This window comes from Oncorhynchus keta, chromosome 18 (genome assembly GCF_023373465.1).
Source record: "Oncorhynchus keta strain PuntledgeMale-10-30-2019 chromosome 18, Oket_V2, whole genome shotgun sequence".
Taxonomy (NCBI): Eukaryota; Metazoa; Chordata; class Actinopteri; order Salmoniformes; family Salmonidae; genus Oncorhynchus; species Oncorhynchus keta.
The window spans coordinates 41073458-41081907 of NC_068438.1; the positions used below are offsets into that span (position 1 = coordinate 41073458).

At 45.5% G+C, this 8450-nt stretch overlaps 1 protein-coding gene across 1 annotated transcript in view; it reads right to left on the reverse strand.

The window, feature by feature from the left end:
* The window catches only part of LOC118379646 (P2Y purinoceptor 3-like), a 29456-nt gene extending 22372 nt beyond the window's left edge, over window positions 1–7084 (reverse strand). Inside the window, exon 1 of the mRNA XM_052468277.1 lies at window positions 6870–7084. The gene's annotated coding sequence lies outside the window, so the exon portion shown is untranslated. The remainder of the gene's footprint in view (window positions 1–6869) is intronic.
* Between the last annotated feature and the right edge of the window lie 1366 nt (window positions 7085–8450).

Consider the following 8450-nt stretch of genomic DNA (forward strand, 5'->3'; position numbering starts at 1 on the left):
AATGCTTTGTTAAAGGGTTTGCATAGATACCTCTGTCACCGAGAAAGATGTTGTCATGGTTTTGCAAGGCGAGGAGGAAGAAAATGTGCAGCTGTTGAAAGGGACGTTGGTAGACTACAGAGACATGAAGGACAGCTCACAGCTGTCTAAAGGGACGTCTAAACTACAGAGACATGAAGGACAGTTCACAGCTGTCTAAAGGGACGTTGGTAAACTACAGAGACATGAAGGACAGCTCACAGCTGTCTAAAGGGACGTTGGTAAACTACAGAGACATGAAGGACAGTTCACAGCTGTCTAAAGGGACGTTGGTAAACTACAGAGACATGAAGGACAGCTCACAGCTGTTGAAAGGGACGTTGGTAAACTACAGAGACATGAAGGACAGTTCACAGCTGTTGAAAGGGACGTTGGTAAACTACAGAGACATGAAGGACAGTTCACAGCTGTTGAAAGGGACGTTGGTAAACTACAGAGACATGAAGGACAGCTCACAGCTGTCTAAAGGGACGTTGGTAAACTACAGAGACATGAAGGACAGCTCACAGCTGTCTAAAGGGACGTTGGTAAACTACAGAGACATGAAGGACAGCTCACAGCTGTCTAAAGGGACGTCTAAACTACAGAGACATGAAGGACAGTTCACAGCTGTCTAAAGGGACGTTGGTAAACTACAGAGACATGAAGGACAGCTCACAGCTGTCTAAAGGGACGTTGGTAAACTACAGAGACATGAAGGACAGTTCACAGCTGTCTAAAGGGACGTTGGTAAACTACAGAGACATGAAGGACAGCTCACAGCTGTCTAAAGGGACGTTGGTAAACTACAGAGACATGAAGGACAGTTCACAGCTGTCTAAAGGGACGTTGGTAAACTACAGAGACATGAAGGACAGTTCACAGCTGTCTAAAGGGACGTTGGTAAACTACAGAGACATGAAGGACAGCTCACAGCTGTCTAAAGGGACGTCTGTAAACTACAGAGACATGAAGGACAGCTCACAGCTGTCTAAAGGGACGTTGGTAAACTACAGAGACATGAAGGACAGCTCACAGCTGTCTAAAGGGACGTTGGTAAACTACAGAGACATGAAGGACAGTTCACAGCTGTCTAAAGGGACGTTGGTAAACTACAGAGACATGAAGGACAGCTCACAGCTGTCTAAAGGGACGTTGGTAAACTACAGAGACATGAAGGACAGCTCACAGCTGTCTAAAGGGACGTCTGTAAACTACAGAGACATGAAGGACAGCTCACAGCTGTCTAAAGGGACGTTGGTAAACTACAGAGACATGAAGGACAGCTCACAGCTGTCTAAAGGGACGTTGGTAAACTACAGAGACATGAAGGACAGTTCACAGCTGTCTAAAGGGACGTCTGTAAACTACAGAGACATGAAGGACAGCTCACAGCTGTCTAAAGGGACGTTGGTAAATTACAGAGACATGAAGGACAGCTCACAGCTGTCTAAAGGGACGTTGGTAAACTACAGAGACATGAAGGACAGCTCACAGCTGTCTAAAGGGACGTTGGTAAACTACAGAGACATGAAGGACAGCTCACAGCTGTCTAAAGGGACGTTGGTAAACTACAGAGACATGAAGGACAGCTCACAGCTGTCTAAAGGGACGTTGGTAAACTACAGAGACATGAAGGACAGCTCACAGCTGTCTAAAGGGACGTTGGTAAACTACAGAGACATGAAGGACAGCTCACAACTGTCTAAAGGGACGTTGGTAAACTACAGAGACATGAAGGACAGTTCACAGCTGTCTAAAGGGACGTTGGTAAACTACAGAGACATGAAGGACAGCTCACAGCTGTCTAAAGGGACGTTGGTAAACTACAGAGACATGAAGGACAGCTCACAGCTGTCTAAAGGGACGTTGGTAAACTACAGAGACATGAAGGACAGCTCACAGCTGTCTAAAGGGACGTCTGTAAACTACAGAGACATGAAGGACAGCTCACAGCTGTCTAAAGGGACGTTGGTAAACTACAGAGACATGAAGGACAGATCACAGCTGTCTAAAGGGACGTTGGTAAACTACAGAGACATGAAGGACAGCTCACAGCTGTCTAAAGGGACGTTGGTAAACTACAGAGACATGAAGGACAGTTCACAGCTGTCTAAAGGGACGTCTGTAAACTACAGAGACATGAAGGACAGCTCACAGCTGTCTAAAGGGACGTTGGTAAATTACAGAGACATGAAGGACAGCTCACAGCTGTCTAAAGGGACGTTGGTAAACTACAGAGACATGAAGGACAGCTCACAGCTGTCTAAAGGGACGTTGGTAAACTACAGAGACATGAAGGACAGCTCACAGCTGTCTAAAGGGACGTTGGTAAACTACAGAGACATGAAGGACAGCTCACAGCTGTCTAAAGGGACGTTGGTAAACTACAGAGACATGAAGGACAGCTCACAGCTGTCTAAAGGGACGTTGGTAAACTACAGAGACATGAAGGACAGCTCACAGCTGTCTAAAGGGACGTTGGTAAACTACAGAGACATGAAGGACAGCTCACAGCTGTCTAAAGGGACGTTGGTAAACTACAGAGACATGAAGGACAGCTCACAGCTGTCTAAAGGGACGTTGGTAAACTACAGAGACATGAAGGACAGCTCACAGCTGTCTAAAGGGACGTCTGTAAACTACAGAGACATGAAGGACAGCTCACAGCTGTCTAAAGGGACGTTGGTAAACTAGAGACATGAAGGACAGTTCACCCTGGACACTAAAGAGACCATGTTAATTTATTGTATTTATATTCATCACCAGGTCTCAAAGCATTTAATCTGTAGGTGAGGAACTCTCCAGATCCACCATCTGTAGGTGACGAACTCTCCAGATCCACCATCTGTAGGTGACGAACTCTCCAGATCCACCATCTGTAGGTGACGAACTCTCCAGAGCCACCATATGTAGGTGACGAACTCTCCAGATCCACCATCTGTAGCAATGGCACCAACCTGTATAGTCTGTCCATCCCTGACTTAACGTTAACCCTATCAGACCAGAAGAGGAGACAGTTAACATAGAATACACACTGCTTCTCAATCTCCCTCCATCCTCTATGTCAACTATATCTGTGCCAGTGGACCCAGAGAAAGCACCCACAGGACCCTGACTAATGTCTGGTGTGGTCCGACCCAACAGGACCTTTACTAGAAACATTGCTGTGGTCCGACCCAAAAGGACCTTTACTGCTGTGGTCACTATACACATGTGCTTTCCATCACAAAAGATACACACACAGGTACGCACACAGACACACTATTTTGCTGCAGTGAGGTGTGAAGTGATGTTATAGAGAACACTGTAATAACAATAGCAGCAACTGTATATCATTCATCAGCCAAGACTCCCTAAATTTTATCAGCATATCGATTGCGCAACCAGGGGTGGTAAAACCTTGGATCATTGTTACTCTAACTTCCGCGACGCATATAAGGCCCTGCCCCGCCCCCCTTTCGGAAAAGCTGACCACGACTCCATTTTGCTGATCCCTGCCTACAGGCAGAAACTAAAACAAGAGGCTCCCACGCTGAGGTCTGTCCAACGCTGGTCAGACCAAGCTGACTCCACACTCCAAGACTGCTTCCATCACGTGGACTGGGACATGTTTCGTATTGCGTCAGATAAAAATATTGACGAATACGCTGATTCGGTGTGCGAGTTCATTAGAACGTGCGTCGAAGATGTCGTTCCCATAGCAACGATAAAAACATTCCCTAACGAGAAACCGTGGATTGATGGCAGCATTCGCGTGAAACTAAAAGCGCGAACCACTGCTTTTAATCAGGGCAAGGTGTCTGGTAACATGTCCGAATATAAACAATGCAGCTATTCCCTCCGCAAGGCTATTAAACAAGCTAAGCGCGTCAGTACAGAGACAAAGTGGAATCTCAATTCAATGGCTCAGACACAAGAGGCATGTGGCAGGGTCTACAGTCAATCACGGACTACAAGAAGAAACCCAGCCCAGTCACGGACCAGGATGTCTTGCTCCCAGGCAGACTAAATAACTTTTTTGCCCGATTTGAGGACAATACAGTGCCACTGACACGGCCTGCAACGAAAACATGCGGTCTCTCCTTCACTGCAGCCGAGGTGAGTAAGACATTTAAACGTGTTAACCCTCGCAAGGCTGCAGGCCCAGACGGCATCCCCAGCCGCGCCCTCAAAGCATGCGCAGACCAGCTGGCCGGTGTGTTTACGGACATATTCAATCAATCCCTATACCTATACCTATACTATGGTGTTGAATATACTATTTAACACCATAGTACCCTCCAAGCTCGTCATCAAGCTCGAGACCCTGGGTCTCGACCCCGCCCTGTGCAACTGGGTACTGGACTTCCTGACGGGCCGCCCCCAGGTGGTGAGGGTAGGCAACAACATCTCCTCCCCGCTGATCCTCAACACGGGGGCCCCACAAGGGTGCGTTCTGAGCCCTCTCCTGTACTCCCTGTTCACCCACGACTGCGTGGCCACGCACGCCTCCAACTCAATAATCAAGTTTGCGGACGACACAACAGTGGTAGGCTTGATTACCAACAACGACGAGACGGCCTACAGGGAGGAGGTGAGGGCCCTCGGAGTGTGGTGTCAGGAAAATAACCTCACACTCAACGTCAACAAAACTAAGGAGATGATTGTGGACTTCAGGAAACAGCAGAGGGAACACCCCCCTATCCACATCGATGGAACAGTAGTGGAGAGGGTAGCAAGTCTTAAGTTCCTCGGCATACACATCACAGACAAACTGAATTGGTCCACTCACACTGACAGCGTCGTGAAGAAGGCGCAGCAGCGCCTCTTCAACCTCAGGAGGCTGAAGAAATTCGGCTTGTCACCAAAAGCACTCACAAACTTCTACAGATGCACAATCGAGAGCATCCTGGCGGGCTGTATCACCGCCTGGTACGGCAACTGCTCCGCCCTCAACCGTAAGGCTCTCCAGAGGGTAGTGAGGTCTACACAACGCATCACCGGGGGCAAACTACCTGCCCTCCAGGACACCTACACCACCCGATGTTACAGGAAGGCCATAAAGATCATCAAGGACATCAACCACCCGAACCACTGCCTGTTCACCCCGCTATCATCCAGAAGGCGAGGTCAGTACAGGTGCATCAAAGCTGGGACCGAGAGACTGAAAAACAGCTTCTATCCATCCGTGGTCCTTCTGTAGCTCAGTTGGTAGAGCATGGCGCTTGTAACGCCAGGGTAGTGGGTTCGATTCCCGGGACCACCCATACGTAGAATGTATGCACACATGACTGTAAGTCGCTTTGGATAAAAGCGTCTGCTAAATGGCATATATTATTATTATTATTTATTATTTATCTCAAAGCCATCAGACTGTTAAACAGCCACCACTAACATTGAGTGGCTGCTGCCAACACACTGTCATTGACACTGACCCAACTCCAGCCACTTTAATAATGGGAATTGATGGGAAATTATGTAAATATATCACTAGCCACTTTAAACAATGCTACCTTATACAATGTTACTTAACCTACATTATTCATCTCATATGCATACGTATATACTGTACTCTACATCATCGACTGCATCCTTATGTAATACATGTATCACTAGCCACTTTAACTATGCCACTTTGTTTACTTTGTCTACATACTCATCTCATATGTATATACTGTACTCGATACCATCTACTGTATGCTGCTCTGTACCATCACTCATTCATATATCCTTATGTAAATATTCTTTATCCCCTTACACTGTGTATAAGACAGTAGTTTTGGAATTGTTAGTTAGATTACTTGTTGGTTATCACTGCATTGTCGGAACTAGAAGCACAAGCATTTCGCTACACTCGCATTAACATCTGCTAACCATGTGTATGTGACAAATAAAATTTGATTTGATTTGATTTATTCAGAATTAAGTGTTTCTCCTAGAATTTATTTCTGCAGCGGTGGCAGAGTTAGCAGGGATCCCCGACAAATGTCACTTCTAAATGCATATAGGGGAAATGGGAAACACTGAGTAGCCTAAACATGTCTCAGACAGAAGTTAGAGCGAGGGTGCTGGGGAGGACAGGCTCCTGGTAATGGCTGGAGGGAATTAGTGGATTGGTATCAAATACATGTGTTTGATGCCATTGCATTCGCGCCATTCGAGCCGTCCTCCACTCAGCAGCCTCCACTGAGCTAGAGGTATGGAGAACTGTAAAACTGACTGTTAAAACTGTGTCTATCTGAGTGGGTTCTATACGCCATATGCACGACATAGTCCTTACGGTTCCTAATGAAATATTATTGAATCTCAAACACAGTGTGTTTGTGAGAAAAGATCAGCTCATGGGTTGGCTTCATCAATGTGCTGCTCTAAAGTGCACCACCAAAACAGTATTTACTGGTTATCACAATTACAACAATAGGAGTACAAATTCCCCACCATTCATCATGATACACTGAAGGTTAGGAATAATAGGCTACTTCATGTTGTTGACAGGTTTGGACAGGTTAAAATAGGTGTTGTTTAAAGGAGGAATCAAACAGTAAGATCGGAGACAGGTATGACAGTTGACCTAAGCTGACGAGGCAGCTATAAATTATATTCTTCAAGAATCAATGGGTATATATCTTTCATTTAAAAGTTTTTTAAATATGTAATCTACTACCTACGCATCGTAGAATTCCCCTTTACGGTATTTAACTAATACTATGCACCCTGCGCATTTAATTCGGAGGGCCATTGCCAAAATGATTATATATTCCATGTAAACATGTTCCAGACTACTATGGTATAATGACTATACACTGTGCCAATGAGGTTGTTTCGAGTCGTCTGCATATAAAGTACAATTATAACACTGTTTTTTTTACCTCTGTGGCTGCGACAAAATACTGACTTTCTCTGCTCCTGTAAACAAGTGGGAGATCCAAACCTGCCTCGTGTTTTACCAGGCAGTCGCCTCGTAAGTAGCCCAAACAAATGAGTACTTTAGTGAGAAAAATCAGTAAACCAATCAATGGAGATCCTTCATAAAGTCCAACTGATTTGGATATGTTTTTTGGAGCACCAGAGCGCATGATACCAAAGATATTGGGCGGATTCGATTATGCTGAGCCGCGGGGCAGCGGTTTATGGCCGGTGACGTGAACTGGCAAAAGGGAGGAGCGCCCTCCTCAAATCGAACAGCCTAATCTGTCTGCGCTGCTTGGTCATGTTGTCAACAAGGCAGCATGGTGCATTTTCAAGAAATATATAACATTTATTTTCCATAAAATATATGTTTTAATTTTCAAACAAGTTTTTATTGGAAAGGCAGATAAAGCGTTTTTTAAATGTTTTAAATCAAAAGCAATCATTACTCCACGTGCTAATTAGGTTGACTGGTGAGCTTAATGTGGTCATTACAAAGTGGTTTCAGAGTCCTGCAATGAGAGCTTTGACGCTAATATGTGTATAAACTCTATAGTTGTGTTCTGTTGGTGTCACTGGGTAGAGACTGATACCCCATTCCATGGGTGCACACTAGAGGAGCGCAGGTCAGCTGTTTGTTCACCTGCATCTGCCCGCATTTGCTAATCGACTGTGATAAAGTGAAAATCTGAGGCCTGCACCCAGCCCTAACCTGCATATTAACATGTGCTATAGGCTACAGTCAAAGACTGCAGGAAGATTTTTTGACAGGCGGTGCAGGATTTTTGTTGCTGCCTGATTTAGTTATGTTTCTGCTTATCATTTCTGACATTTGGTAGGCTATTTGGTAGGCTATTTGTTAGGCTATTTGGTAGGCTATTTGGTAGGCTATTTGTTAGGCTATTTGTTAGGCTATTGGGTAGGCTATTTGGTAGGCTATTTGGTAGGCTATTTGTTAGGCTATTTGGTAGGCTATTTGTTAGTCAATTGATCTATAATTAGATACCTGCATCTTCTCTTCTGTCATTATATGACAGAGAGGAGAATAAGAACACCTCCTCCCAGCTGCCCACTGCACTGAAGATAGGAAACACTGTCACCACTGATAAATCCACCATAATTGAGAATTTCAATAAGCATTTTTCTACGGCTGGCCATGCTTTCCACCTGGCTACTCCTACCCCGGTCAACAGCACTGCACCCCCAACATCAACTCGCCCAAGCCTTCCCCATTTCTCCTTCTCCCAAATCCGTTCAGCTGATGTTCTGAAAGAGCTGCAAAATCTGGACCCCTACAAATCAGCCGGGCTAGACAATCTGGGCCCTTTCTTTCTAAAATTATCTGCCGAAATTGTTGCCACCCCTATGACTAGCCTGTTCAACCTCTCTTTTGGGTCGTCTGAGATTGCCAAAGATTGGAAAGGAGGTGCGGTCATCCCCCTCTTCAAAGGGGGGGACACTCTTGACCCAAACTGCTACAGACCTATATCTATCCTACCATGCCTTTCTAAGGTCTTCGAAAGCCAAGTCAACAAACAGAT